This window comes from Sceloporus undulatus, chromosome 6 (genome assembly GCF_019175285.1).
Source record: "Sceloporus undulatus isolate JIND9_A2432 ecotype Alabama chromosome 6, SceUnd_v1.1, whole genome shotgun sequence".
NCBI lineage: Eukaryota > Metazoa > Chordata > Lepidosauria > Squamata > Phrynosomatidae > Sceloporus > Sceloporus undulatus.
In genome coordinates this window covers 136,177,895-136,192,322 of record NC_056527.1, presented here as the reverse complement: position 1 = coordinate 136,192,322, position 14,428 = coordinate 136,177,895, and positions in this window count along the sequence as shown.

The following is a 14,428-nucleotide window of genomic DNA, read 5'->3' as shown; positions in this document are numbered from 1 at the left end:
TTAGCTGCTGAATCACACTGTGGTCTACTACACTGTAGTCTGCTAAAACTCCCAGATCCCTGTCAGACATATTATCAAACCAATTCATGACAGCTTTCTTGGGTGGGATGTGCCCAAATGCCATTCCAAAACCTATTAGTTGAAGCATTGTATCTTGGATAAGAGAAGAATGGAAAGTAGTTTGCACTGAATTTACTGTAAGCAAAATCTATAGGTCACTTTAGAGAGAAGCAAGCTCAGAAAGGAAAGGAAAAGGCCAATGGCTCCATTCCTTCTGAGTAGTGGATCCCTATTGGGTTTTATAGGAGGTAATCCAGAGTCTATGGTACTGAACTCAATAGAGTTTCAGCACTTTGGATGGCTTCCCTAAAACTCAGAGTAGCTCCAGTAAAACACTACAGGGATTAACCACTGAATACTTTTCAAAACCCTTGTGGTAACGCTTCTGTGGAGAGGTTGCCTTCAAATTCCCAATGAAAATGCCACTGTTGTGTTTGGATGATGATCTACACAGCAGGTGCCTCTTTATTTTATTTTACTTTTTGCTTATTTGTTTATTTATTTATTCAATTTATATCCCACCTTTCTCCTGATGCAGACCTAATGCAGCCTTAAACATTTAAAAAGTGAGAGAAAGTTAAAACATTATTTATAGGAAACTTACAGTGCAGTTAAAAACAAGAGCAAAACCATTTTTTAAAAAAACATTGGTCATGATGGGTAAAAATTCAATGAAGTCAATTGCGGTCTTCATAGTGGTGGTGCCTTCCTTGTTGAACTGCATCCTCCTCTCCGGAAAAAAAAAAAGCCCATTCAAAGTAGCTTGTTGACATTTCAGAATTGACAACAGCATCCTACATCGCAGGACAGCTGATGGAGACTAAGTTATTTCAGCAAGCATATCCAATGGTACTGATGCCTTCTATGGTCCTCAGATCTCTGTTTCCACAGCTTTGGTTTCATTTGACAACAGGATTTAGGTCTAGGAAGCCACTCAGCCTTTAAAATTAAAAAGGTAAGCAGCTTCCAAGACTCAGCACACACAGTTACTGGAAGGTAAGTAAGTCTGGGGCTGTGGAGGACAGCCTTAACCATCAACTGGGTAATGCAGAAAGAACTCCCTTGAAATAACGAATTGGCTCTACTCATAGTTTTCAGAAAGCTGATGAAAATTTCCCATTTAATTTTTTTTCCTGTGTGTTATCAAAGCTATTCTCCATTACACCTCCACCACCTTCACCCACTGTTTATTTTGTTTGTTCATTGGGATTTTCTTAAAAAGCCTTATTGATAATTATTTTATTGCCCATTAAATCTTGTATCTGACCACTACAAGAGCTCATTCACAAGCTGGGAGGCAGGGTAGGAGTTTTAGAATAAATAAATATTATGTTTCCTGACCTATGAATCACTTCCTAGATCCAAATTGGTCCTTGGCAAGCAAGCCTAACAAATAACCACTGATCTTGAGAAATTATAAAAGAGCCGTCATACCTCAAACATCCAGCTTTGGATTGTCAGTGCCGAGAACCAAGATTATGTCTTGGCATGCTTCCGGCTCTCGCATTGACACCGCAGCCCCGTCAACCACAATGAGGTCAACAGCATGATGTTTGTGCAGGGTTCATACCATTCTGCTGACACTTTCGCCCATTTCCTACAGTTGTAATATTACTACTATAGAAGCTCAACCTTTATGTGCTTCTGGTCTGTTCTTAGGACCTAAATGAAATAGCAAGGTTTGCTCATATTCGGTGACTAAACGTTGCCTACCTGCCCAGCACAAGGGGTTCAGGATGGACATTTTCCAGGTCAGAGATCAGCAGGCGGACACCACTCTTCAGGTGTTTTGGGCTACAACTTTTCATTAGAGCTACAGAATATTACTTTATGGACTACAATTCCCATTATCTTCCAAATCAGGAGGACCAATGTCAAACATAATGGGAGTTGTCATCTAGAACATCTGAGAACATCTCCCTGTCTTTCCAAAAAGGGACATGCTTGATCTCCATTCACCTGCAGGGTGCTTAACATGAACTCTCTCAGGAAGATGCTATGGGCCATATCTTGAACACAGATCTCACACTGGCTGTGTTGATTTTCTCAAGCTGTCAACAAGGAGCTGATGTCCTTAAGGGTCAAATAGGCATCACTGAATCCTCATGACAAGAGGTGATACTGCAAGCGTAATTCACTTATATCTCCTTAATCCCAATTTTTGCCAATTTACTGATGATGATCAGGTTGCTTCCTTCAAATGAACAAGTGAAGACATTTCAGCATTCCAATATAGAAAAGGGATGGGAAGAATATTTTAAAATATCCCCCCCCCCCCCCCAAGACAAACATGTCAAGTGTTGCAAAACCCTAAAGAAAGGAATCTGACATGACAAGAATTTTTGCAGTTTGGCACTTACTGTGTGCAAATTTGCATGTGGTGGTTTTGTACAGGGAACAGCATTTTCTGCACAGGATACGATATTTTGAGGCAGAAATATTACTTCCCAGGCAGGAAATACGGACATGGGGACTTATTCTGCACCAACCGTGGGGATGTGGATGATTTGCACAGAAAACAGCATTTTATGCTGGGCAAAACAACCACTTTGAAATTTGTGCAGAATGCATCTCAAATTGCGAACAGTCTTTGAAAACTGCATCGTTTTCAAAGACTTTCTCCCAGTGGAAATAAAATTGTTAAAATTACACATTGCTTCCTTCAAAAGGGGCAATACAAACGGGTGGCTAAAAGCAGTTTTCTGGAAGGGGCACAAATGGCACTCCTTCCGGCCAGCACCATTTGGGCATTGTGCCATGCTCACATCATCATGACGCCGCCCATGGGGATGCGGATGAGCCATGATGGTGGTGTGCTGGCAGACTAAGGCTTCTGGGCACATAATGCCCAACCTTATCTAGCCCTAGTTGGCTAGCAGGATGGTGCAAATTTCCTTTCTGTACTCCCCTTTATGAATAATTACATCCTTAATAGGAGCTCGCACCTGAGCTCGCATCCTAGGAGCTTGGCTCTCTATAAGGTGGTGGGAGTGGCACTTCTCTGCTAAAGAATGCTGGTGCCTCACAAAACTACAAATCCCAGGATTCTGTAGGATGGAGCCATGGTGTCAAATTGTATTATTTTCAACAGTATAGATGCACCCATTGGAAAAGGCATAAATCCAATAACATGAGTGGAATTCAAGTCAAACTGATTTGGCAATGAGACAGAACACAAAGGAATGCCTCCCTGCCAGGTGTTGTCCTTCCTGTGGGTGGACTGGTGAATCTTCTCCAGGTATTAATCTAAACTTTAGAAGAACTATTCATGCCCTTGGCATTAATGTTTTGGATAACCCCTTTAAATTTCTGGCCAAAGCAATGGATTCTCCACCCCACAGATATGGAAGCCACCAGCTACCACAGACTGCTTGAGGTGGCAGATTTAGGACACTATGAAAGAACAACAGTTTCTAGATGTGATTGTTTTTGCACATGTGCCATGATGACTTGGAATTCCCCCATCTCAGACCTGAAAATGCCACTTTGTTCAAGTCTATGAAGTTATGTGGTGCACCCTGGTGTTCTGTTGTGTTTTGTGCATGCCTTGTCTTTTCTGTGAATGCCCAGCATAGAAACACAGGCTACTGCAGGTACACCAGCAAGAGGCATTTCCCAAGCCACAGTGACTGTAAAAGGTAAGTGTATTCAATTCTCTTTTCCCATCCTGCTTGCCTTGAATTAGATCACAGACACATGTGCTACTGATAGCCAGTGAGTTTCCTGCTTTATCACAAATCTTTCTAGAAGAGCAATTGTGGTTGTAAAAATGGCCAGTGCAAAAATACAATAATCAGGGATGTGCTTTTGTTCACAGTGCCAGCCAGTCACTACCTACTTGTACTGTACCCTTGGGTATTAAATAATTACCTACTTTGTGTGGTGATCTAGTTCACTAATTACCCACCAAAATTGGGGTCAGGTGTTAACTGCTTGAAATAAGTATCCTCCGAAGATTTGACTAAGCTGCAGAAAGAAACAATGCATTTTAGCAAAAACTCAAAGGAAAAAATGTGAAGTGCTTAAACAATTTCTGTTTTTCTGCATCATGCTATAAACAGATACAGAGGATGTGGTTGCACGCTTTTACAACATGGCAATTGTGTCTGTTCTAGAGACCATGCCATGGAAATTCTAGTTCCCTTTTCTTCCCTCCCCACCCAAAGAGATATGTAGATAAATTGAAATCCAGTTTTTAGAAACACACTTCATAATCTAGCAGGTCAAATGCCATGTGGAAACTGTGCCATGTAGCCACTTTGGACCTCCCTTGGGGGCAGGATATAAATCAGACAGACAGACATTACCGTATGCCTTCAAGTCATTTCTGACTTATGGCAACCCTAAGGCAAATATATCATGTTACTTTCTTGGCAAGATTTGTTCAGAGGAGATTTGGCATTAGTTTCCCTTGAGACTGAGAGCATATGATTTACCCAAATCACCCAGTGGATTTCATGGCTGAGTAGAGAATGAAAACTTGGGCTCCATAATCAAAGTCCAGCTATGCCACACTGGATCTAGATAGATAGATAGATAGATCTCCCATCGTTGTGCATTTTCCTTGTAGATCTCTTCATGTGGTTTCCTGTAATGTCTAGTACAGTAGTGTGATTTGGATCAGTTGATCTCCTTGTTTGTAACATCATTCTTATCCTGCGTTGGTGTCAAAGTGGTACCTTGTAGAGATAAATCAAGGGGATCTTTTCAAGGTTTTGGGACTTGTTGGATGATTTGTTAGTCAGATGAAGGGAGCACTTGACTAGAGCTATCTCTGTGGATTGATGAGAAGGTTGCTTGAACAACTTGGATTGGGACTCCCTTGATTTTAATTAGGCAGAGGCATCACTAATATAGGACACAAAGAAAGAGAAGGTGAGCTTTAAGATGCCCAAGACCAGGTCCAAGGCATTACCCACTTCTACTTGAACAAAGGGAATTTGGAGGCATCTGATAGAACTTAGAGAATCTTGTGTAGACTGCCTCATTCTCCCTCCAGTGTGGCCAAGCCAAATGAAAGCCAAGGTAGCAACTCTAGCTCTTTGTAGTTTCTTTAATGGTTAAGGCCCCTTGCATCTGACAAGTTTGCTGTCTCTTAGTACTGGCCACAAGCAAACCAATTCACTTCTTCATTCACATGACAAGATGCAGAATATTACATCCCTGCTCAGGTTGGAGTTTTTGGATTTACCTTTCCAGGAGGATTCTTCCATAGACTAACTCATGATCCCTGGATATTGGCAGGCTTACACCTTCATGCCTCCCATAGTAGACACAGTTGCAGCCAACATGAGATGGGTGTGGATTTTGCTTGTGTGCTTTTTCAACAAAAAAAAATCTCTGATATCTTTTCCCTTTTCTCTTTCAAATTTGTTCAGAAATCCAATAGGAGGAGCTTCAGATTTTTTAACAAATCAATCTGGGAGAAAGCAATACAGTGGTGCCTCGGGATACGAAATTAATTCGTTCCGCCATTCCTTTCGTAACCCGAAAATTTCGTAACCCGAAATACTCCGTTAGCACTGGAAAGCCTATAGCAGCATTTGAATTTCACGCCGAAATGAATTTCGTAACCCGAAAAATATTTCGTAACCCGAAACAGTTTTTGCCAATCCGACTTTTTCGTATCCCGGAAATTTCGTAACGCGATCATTTCGTATCCCGAGGCACCACTGTATTGATATATTTACCCTGCAATGGCTTTGTCCCCTTAGAGACAGTCTGGCCTTGAATTGTTATGTATTCAGCTATGCTTGTAGGAAAGAACTTGATATTGCACAACTCTGCATGTGGGAACTGACTAATTTGTCCATATCTAGAGCCCATTCCCTTCAGAAAGCAACGTGATTTTTTTGTCCAAGTGTTTTATTTATTTAGAGCCAGCATCACATAGTGGGTTGAGCACTGAATTTTGATGCTGGAGACCAGGGTTTGAATCCATGCTCAGCCAAGGAAACCCACTAAGTGATCTTGGAGAAGTGACACACTCTCAGCCTCAGAGGAATGCAAAGGCAACCCCCTTCTGAACAAATCTTGCCACGAAAAACCCTGTAATAGGTTCACCTTAGGGATGCCATAAGTCAGATATTATTTGAAGGCACACAACAACCATTCTGTTTATTTTTAAACTGATCGGTCTGTTTAGCTGTTTAATTGGCTGGTGTGTTTGTCATTTGAATAGTTTTATGCCTCCTCATGTGATACAGGGGGTCTCTTGCAGATAAAGGATAATTTACAAATCTAAACAAAGGAATAAATAAAAATATAAGGTGTAGTTTGATGAGTAGCAACTCTGACCAACAGGGGAAGGTATGATGCCTAGGAGGAATACTTATCCCCATTGGTATTAATCCCGAATGATTACTCATAAGATCTCTGTGTGTGGCACTGAAAAACTGCATACTGTTGATGATGCAGGAGGAAGGGCTAAAATCATTCATCTGCTGCTGGATAAGTGGAATTGTGTGACACTGAAACAAAAACACCACCATGTAAAGTTAAAGTGAATGCATTGGACAAAAAGTAGGAATGATGAATCATTCAATTACTTGATCCCATGTCTGCAGTATGAATTGTGTACACCATGAACATGTTTATCCCCTGGATCTGCTGATTATATTGCTTGGCTCAAGGGAAAGTAGCAAAAATTGGAGTAAGAAGCAAAAAAATTCAAAAATCCAGAAGAAGCAAGAGACTTGTATCAAGATGCTCTGTCTTATGGTTGTTTATTGGTAGGGAAGCTCAACACATTTGGGCCAGTGTGTGCCGTTGCAGCCTCCTTCAGGACTCTATATAAAATCATTAAAAGACACCATACAAATGGCATAGTAATAGCACCCGGGATAAAATCATGACAATGGGCCCTTGATATCCATGCAGTGAGGTTTGGTTCCATCCTCCCCCATGGCTACCAAAATCCATGGGTGCTTAAGTCCCATTATATACAGTGGCATAGTAAAATAGTGTCCTTGATTTTAAAAAATGGCACAATCAATGTTTGTTTTTGGGACTAATTAAAAAAAAAATCAGGACATGGATGGTTGACTCCGTAGATGCAGAATCTGTGGATATGGAGAGCTGACTATTACATTTGTACATTGCCTATAGCCTGCACGTACATTCACCTGTTCTCATTTGCCCAAGCTATTTGATATGGGGCACCCTCAGTTACTTTTTCCAGTGTGTTAGGGACTGGCACTAAATTTGCATCTGTTGGGTGTAACTGTTTCTTGTTTCTTGCCAGGGACTGGCAGCCAATGGCTAAGTGACCAGCACTGGTCCAGAAACCACCACATTTGAGTCGCACTGGTTCCTGATTCATACAATTCTGAATTTTGAATCTAAGTAGGCATGTACAGGCCATAGGCAATGAACAAATGTCATAATGGCTTTAAGCACTATGCTCCTTGTATTTGTGCATTGTTGTTTTCTGGTTTTTTTATATGTATAACCCTCTGAAAAAGGCCTCAAGTGCACAGATGGGCCAATTCACATCTATCAATAGATGGCCATCTTTTGAGCATCTTGAGACTTGGCTCAGTGGGACAAACAAGCTTCACATTGGGGAAGAGCATCTGAATGTATTCCTGGATAGACTGTTTGTGGCTATTTATAGGTAAACAGGGCCACTGACCTAGTCTAGCCCTGGCTTTATTTTTAAAAATGCAGACACCCACCAGGAATAATGATAGCATCTGGCGTCACCTGATAGACTTGCTGCCACAAAGAATTGGGAGCCCAAAGTGCATCCTGATGCAAAAAGGGTTGATGACTTCATCTTACAAAGATTGATACAATGAAGACAGAAGCTTCTTCCAAATGCATTTCGACAAAGTCTTCATCAGCAGTAGAGAATGTCATGGTTGTTCTTTTAAAAGAAGAGGAGGAGGAGGAGGAAGGAGGAGGAAGAGGCTTATGTGTCTCTTTTTTTTAAGTGTTCTCTGCCATTGGTGAAGATTTTGTCAAAATGCATTGGGCTGTGTTACATTTGTAGCTTTATTCTGACTAATTTTTGAAATGTTTGTGTCGTGTTTATATCTTTATTGCAATTGATCTTGTTATAAAATCCTCATCCCTTTATGTGTTAAGATGTTCAATCTTACATATTTGAGGAACCCTTTTTTCATAGCAGTGGTGTAAATATTGGTTGGGGTATACCTTCTCGCTTATTATTTGTTCACCTCCCAGACTAACAGATAACTGACAGAAAACCCTGTTTGTGGATCCACGCCACTTCATCAGATTTATAAAATGTTATCCTCAATTGGCAGAGCTATTACACACATGTTTGGGATGGGTAAGTGCTGCAAAACAATGAAGTCAGTGAGAACTGAAAAGTAGCCAGTACAGTCAGGGATGCATCACTTTATGAGTGAACATTAACAATGTGTGCGTGTGTTAAAACAGAATCATTGCATCCTTGAGCAGATTCAGTTCACATAAACCTCAATCCTAATATTACTCTCAACTAGAGTACTACTGATGCAATGGGATTTACCTATGCGTTGACTCACCATCAAACAATGTCTTCATGGGTTTACTCTAATAGGGAATAACCAACAGGATTTTGACTGGACTGATAAAACCTTCTACAAGCCGTAGGAACTAGATCTATCTGAAAGGTGCATGTTTGCTGCCCTACGTCTATATTCTTCCTTGCACAGTTCACTTTTTTTATGTACATGTATATAGCCTCTCCTGTCTTGACCCTTTTTATTTATTTCACATGCAGACTGGAAGCTGGCTGAGTCGATTCCAAGTCGCAACTTGTCAGACTTTATTTTTTGGGAGTAATAACCAGTTCTTGTGTCCAAGAGAGACACCCTGCTGACTCAAAGGCCTCTTGAGGGCCCCACCCTCCCCAACTTTGTCTGCAAAGCTTTTGGCTCAACCTCCTAAGCCTCCTTGCATGGAACTCCACTATAGCCTGAGCAAGGAGAACAACGTTTGTGATCTGACTTCTCCTTCACTTGTCCCATCACTCTTTCAGCCTTTCCCCACCTGGTTCCTCTCGGAGGATTTAATTGCAAGTCTCACCACTGGGGAAGGCATACAGTGCCTAGATTGAGGGAAGTAATAGTGCCACTTTATTCTGCTTTGGTTAGCCCTCACTTGGAATCCAATGTCCACTTCTGGGCACCGCAACTCAATAATAATAATAATAATAATAATAATAATAATAGGATTTATTTATATGCCACCCAATCACTGAGAATCCAGGCGGCTTACAACAGAGGGGATAATAGACGGTTCCCTGCCCTCAGGCTTACAATCTAAAAAGACACGACACAAAAGAAGGGAATGGTGTGGGGGAGAGGGGATCAGGTCCAGCATTCTTCTCTCCCTCTGAGGCCTGGACCAAGGCAGATGGACTGGAGGGAGGGGTCTTCTTCTTCAGGCTAACCCTGATGGAGCTGGGCCTGCCTGGTCAACTCCCTCATTGGCCGGAAGATGACAGTTATGGAGGGAGGAGTCTCTTCTTCCAGGCTAGCCCTGATGGAGCTGGGCCTGCCTGTTCAACTCCCTCACAGGCCAGAAGAAGACAGTAGATGTTGACAAACTGGAGCGTGTCCAGAAGAGGGCAACCAAATTAGTGAAAGGTCTGGAAACCATGCCTTATGAGGAGAGACTTAGGGAGCTAGGTATGTTTAGCCTGGAGAAGAGACGGTTAAGAGGTGATATAACAGCCTTGTTTAAATATTTGAAGGGATATCATATTGAGGATGTAGCAAACTTCTTCTGCTCCAGAGAATAGAGCCTGGAATAATGGATGCAAGCTATGGGAGAAGAGATACCACCTCATCATTAGGAAGAATGTCATGATAAGAGCTATTGGACAATGGAAAATGCCCCCTTAGAGAGTGGTGGAGTCTGGAGGCTTTTAAGCAGAGGCTGGATGGCCATCTGCCAGGAATGCTTTGAGTGTACCTTCCTCCATGGCGGAGTTGGATTGGATTGGATTGGATGGTCATTGTAGTCTCTTCCAACTGTACAATGTTAAGTTTCTATGTTCATCTCTGACAGTTCCAAAATTGGCCTCTTTGGCATCCATTCTAATATCCAAATGGAAAAGAGACTGCAAGATGCTTCCAGTGGCTATTAGACCACGTATATGTGATGTCATTGGTATTTACCATCATCATTTTAGAAATACAGTACTTCATTTAGTTCTTTTCCTGGACTCATCCCATTATACTATTCGGGATATTAATATTAACCTTTGGGAGTTCAGTTCAATAACCTTTTGGGGGGCTTTTGACCGCTCTTTCATGGTGACCCCTCCCAAGTCCGAAAGATACGTTTTTTTTCTGCTTGCCATTCTCTTCCTGCTTACTGTAAGAAGGACTTTTCTTACCTAATAGAAACCCATTTGGAATCTGAAAAACCCAGGATGCTGCTGGTTTTAGAAACAGGCATCACCTATCCTTGGCATCTACGGTTGTACATATCTGTGCATGGACACACACTCACCCAAAGCCTACCTGTCTGGATTTTGCAGCCTAATTATTGTGCACACACAACACAATACCCCATAAAATGGCATCTTCCAGGACAACAACGCAAACTGCTTCCTTTATGGGTGGGCGGCCTGCAATGCTACCTAGTGCTAAATTGTTGAGAGATTTAGTGATCAGAGAAGAATAAGTGTATTGGACAAACATGAAGGAGGGTGGGTGGGTGGAGGAAAGCTGAGAAAATGAGCAATATGTCTGCACTCAGGAGTGTGTGTGTGTACATGTGTGCGCCCCTTCCTAGAAACCCTGTCTGACGGATGAGTTCATCTTGCAAAGCTAAGGGCATAGAGCTGGCGAATTACCGCAGATTGCAAATATAGTCTTGTGTGTGTGTGTGTGTGTGTGTGTGTGTGTGTGCGTGCGTGTGAGGCTGGGACCCATACACACACACACACATGACCCTGCCACTAAGCAAAATGGGCTATTTTGGAAGGGAGGGGATGCTGAGAGAAGGCGTCTGCAGGCTTTGCAGGCATCCCATCTTCTCTCACGTGAGGCAGGAGGTCTGCTTGCCTTAATGCCTTCTTAATGTGGCTGTTTCTAACAATATACTGCAATAAAGGAGGGGAGGGGAAGGGTGGGTTGGAGCACCGGGTGGCCAAGGAAAGCCAGGTAGACCCGATTCCTCTTCTTTATTGACATCAGGGCTTTACACCGCACCCCCCCTCCTTCAAGACACAATTCTTTCAACACCTCCCCTCCTTTCATTCTTCCTTGGTTCACGATGGAGGTTCAGGAGCAAAGGGTGTTTTGTGTTTAATGGGAAATACGAGGACCTTTTCAAGCAATCTGACATGGAGGGAAAAGAGAGGCAGAGGCTGCTATTATTATTATTATTGTTGTTGTTGTTGTTGTTGTTGTTATGGTCATCATAATCACCCTCACCACCATTATTTCCAGTTTATTATTACTATTATTGTTGTTATTATTTTCAGCTTCCCAGTCTATTGATTATTATTATTGCCAGCTTTCCAGTCTTTACTATTATTATTATTATTATTATTATTACTGTCAGTTTCACAATTATTATCATTATCATTACCATTACTCTCAGCTTCACAGTCTGTTTATTATTGTTGTTATTATTATTATTAATATCAGCTTTACAGTCCATTATTATTATTATTATCAACTTCAGTCTTATTGTTATTACTACTGTCAGATTCACAATCTATTTATTATTATAGTTATTCTTGACAGCTTCACAATCTATTATTATTATTATTATTATTATTATTATTATTACTATAATTGTCAGATTCACAGTCTTTTTTTATTACCATGATTATTATCACTGTCAGCATCACAGTATTTTTATTACCGTAATTATTTTTTACTATCAGCTTCACAGTCTATTTATTCTTATTCTTATTACTGTCAACTTCACAGTTTGTTGTTGTTGTTACTGTCAGCTTGACTGTCTATATATTGTTACCAACAATAACCAATAGTGTCATTATTACTACTGCAAGGGAAAAGATGGTAGCAGACAAAAACGATGATGATGATGATGATGATGTTGGTGATGATTTTGCTAAGGGATCCTGCCAGGGATGGCTGCTCTTCTTTTCCTTCTTCTCCTTTTTTTCCCTTGCCTTCTCCCTCTTTTTTTTTCTTCTCCTTCTTTTTCTCCCTCTTTTTCTTCTCCTTCTTCTCCATCTCCCTTTCCTTTTCCTCCTCCTCCTCCCTTTTTTCCTTCTCCTTCTCCTCCTCTTCCTCCTTTTTCTTCTTCTCCTTCTTTTCCTTCTCTCTCCTCCTCCTCCTCTTTCTCCTTCTTTTTCTCCTCCTCCTCCTCCTTTCCCTTTCTTCTTCTTTTTCTCCTTCATCTTCTCCTCCTCCTCCTTGTGGCTGGGTGTCCTCTTGGTCCTCCTGGTCCTGGATGCTGTGCTGCCTTGGCGAGGGCAAAGGAAGGCCAGCTGGGAGCCAGGGAGGGTCTTGGGCTGGGTGCTGGGTGTGTGCCTGGGAAGGGTTGGCAGGGCTGCCTGCCTTGCCCCTCGGAAAGGCCCTGAGCCGGAGCTGTGCCTCCTGGGCGCTGATTGCAGCCTCTGCCCGCTGCCCTTCCAGAGCCTCCCTCCCTCCCTCCAAAGGCAGCGGAATGCTTCCTCTCCAGAGGAGAGCCAGAGAGGGCTCCAGCTTGGAAAAAAGGGGGAGAGAAGAGGATGGGGGGCAGGCAGGCAGCCGGAGAGGATGCCCGGCACTGGGGCAGCCAGAAGGGAAGGAAGAGGAGAAGGAAGGGAAGGGAAGAGAGGAAGGAAAGGAAAGGAAAAAAGAAAGAGGAAAGGAATGGAAAGAGAGGAGAAGAAAGAAAAGGAGAGAGAGAGGGAGGGAGGGAGGGAGGGAGAAGGAAAGAAGAAAGGAACAGAAAGGAAAGGAAAAAGAGGAGAAAGAAAGGAAAAGAAAAAAGGGAGGGAGGGAGAAAGGAAAGGAAATGATAAAAAAGGAGAAAGAAATGAAAGGAAGAAAGGGAGGGAGGGAAGAAGGAGGGAGGAAGAAGGAAAGGAAAAATGAGGAGAAAGAAAGGAAAGAAAGAAAGAAAGAAAGAAAGAAAGGGAGGGAGGGAGAGGAGAAAAAAGGAAATGAAAAAAGGGAGGTGGAAGGAAAAGGAAAGAAAGGAAAAGAAAGTAGGGAGGGAAGGAGGAAGAAACGGAAAGGAAAAAAGAAAAAGGAAAGAAAGAAGGGCGGGAGGGAGGGAAGGGAGAGGAGGAAAGCAAGCAGGAAGGAAAGGAGGAGAGAAGGAGAGAAAGAGAGGCAAGTGAGAGAAGGAATGGAGGGAAGGAGGAGAGAAAGAAAGGAAAGGAAAGGAGAAGAAAAGGAGAGAAGGGAAGAAAGAGGCAGGAAGGGAAGGAAGAAGGATGGAAAGGAAAAAGAGAAGAGAAGAAAGAAAGAGGAAGGAAAGGAAAAGAAAGGTGAGGGACAGAAGAAAGGGGAGGTGGAAGGGAAGGGAGAAGAGAAGGAAAGAGAGAATGGCAAGCAAGAAGGAAGGGAAAGGAAGAAAGAAGAGGAAGGAACGAAGGAAGGAAGGAAGAAAAAGGAAGAAAGAAAGAAAGTGGGAGGGGGCCAGGAGGAGAAGAGAGGAAAGGAAAGGAAGGAGTCCCTGGTGGCGACCGGCAAAGGTGAGCAAAAAAACTCTCTGTGCAAGGAGAGCATCGACAGAAATAGAGATCAAACCTGGGTCATTTATCTGATCTTTATGGATCCGTGCCCTTTTTCGGGCCTCTGCGGTCATGCGGCGGCCCTCTTCTGGAGCCCCTGCCAACTGGTGGCTTCCTCTACATGACCCACAACACCCCCTGGGCCCTTCTTCAAGGCTCTGTCCGTCATAACGGCCTCGGCCCCGTTCGTAAGAGGGTTCCCCCATGCCTCCTCCCCTGCCAGCGTAGGGACCCTTAATGGCGGATCCACCTCTCCCCCCCCTTCTAGGCCCCTCCTGCTTCCCCCCCTCCTGAGCCCGATCCCTTCCTTAACGGGTTCCTATGGTTAGGTGTTGTGGATTGGGGGGGTGAGAAAAGGGGGGAGAGAGGAGTCTTCCCCACTCCCCCCCCTTTGCATTTCTCTGCTGTTGCCATGCACTTCTTTTTGCAGTCCTCTTGCCAGAGGAGCGATTTGTTTCAGGTCCCCTTCTTCTTATTCTTCTTCTGCTTCTTCCTCCTACTCCTCTTCTCTCACACCCCCACCCAAGAAATGGAGGCTAGCCACAGGAAGAGAGGTTTTCTTTAGGACGGGCAGCCCCAGACTCTTTTCTTCCCTCATCCTTCTGCCCTTCCCCATCTCAAACTGAGCTACCTCTGTTCAAACTGGCCTTGAGCCTGAACTTAGAGGGCCCTTCAACCCAACTGAAAGCAAGAAATAAGGTG